We start from the raw sequence: 812 nt of genomic DNA, 5'->3' as shown, positions 1-812 counted from the left end.
GGTGGCAGAAAATTTCAGTTATTAAAGAAGTGAAACCCTCAATACTGTGGGCATCTGTCATCTTTTCACAGTATTTTTGTAGCATGGATGCTTTGGTCAAGCAATTAGTACAATATGTACTATTGTAATCTTGCTTAAAAGCATCTTTCCTGGACTCTGAGGGAAGTAGACTAGAGCTGTATTTCATATATTTTTTTAATTGAATAATTTTTCCTTCGCATGCTGTTTTAACTTATGCATGCCTCAAAAATTAATCACAAAATGATTACTTCTCCGCAAACACACACTATTGCAATAAAGTAAATTTGTCAGTGCAAACCCAGCACAATCTTAAGTAAACCATGCGAAAAGACAGAATAAGACCAAAGGATGGTATGGTCCATTTGGGAAATGCTTGCGGCAGCTGACGCGAGAGAAGCTCCCTGCAGTGCTAACATCTGCACAAGCCAGAGAGAGAATTTATTTTCCCCTACCCCCAGAAAGGGACAAAGAGGGAAGGAGAAGAGGAAATGGCAGACGGAAGATAATCTCTATTTTACACGAACAGAAAAAATGACAATGGAAAAGACTACTGTCCTCTGGAGACTGCAGGAAACCAGTCACAGGATGTGCCCCTTCCAATGCAGTCAGTTAAATGTACGCCTGGAATACAAATGCATTTTTTCTTAAAGTTACACCACAAGCAGCATCACATTTTGTAGAGCCTCATACTATTTGTATGTTAAAGGGTATGAGTATATTCCTAAATAAACAGACATATATTTAAGTCTGGAAGCAATGATACAAAACCTGTTTGATACACATACAACACT

At 38.2% G+C, this 812-nt stretch overlaps 1 protein-coding gene across 5 annotated transcripts in view; it reads right to left on the bottom strand.

Annotated features, from left to right (window-relative positions):
* FYN (FYN proto-oncogene, Src family tyrosine kinase) overlaps window positions 1-812 on the bottom strand; it is a 141175-nt gene that overhangs the window by 118438 nt on the left and 21925 nt on the right. The window lies entirely within an intron of this gene.

The sequence above is a fragment of the Lathamus discolor genome, chromosome 5, assembly GCF_037157495.1.
Source record: "Lathamus discolor isolate bLatDis1 chromosome 5, bLatDis1.hap1, whole genome shotgun sequence".
In the NCBI taxonomy this organism is placed as follows: Eukaryota; Metazoa; Chordata; class Aves; order Psittaciformes; family Psittacidae; genus Lathamus; species Lathamus discolor.
The sequence above is the reverse complement of the archived record's forward strand: the minus strand, read 5'-3'. Positions and strand labels throughout refer to the sequence as shown.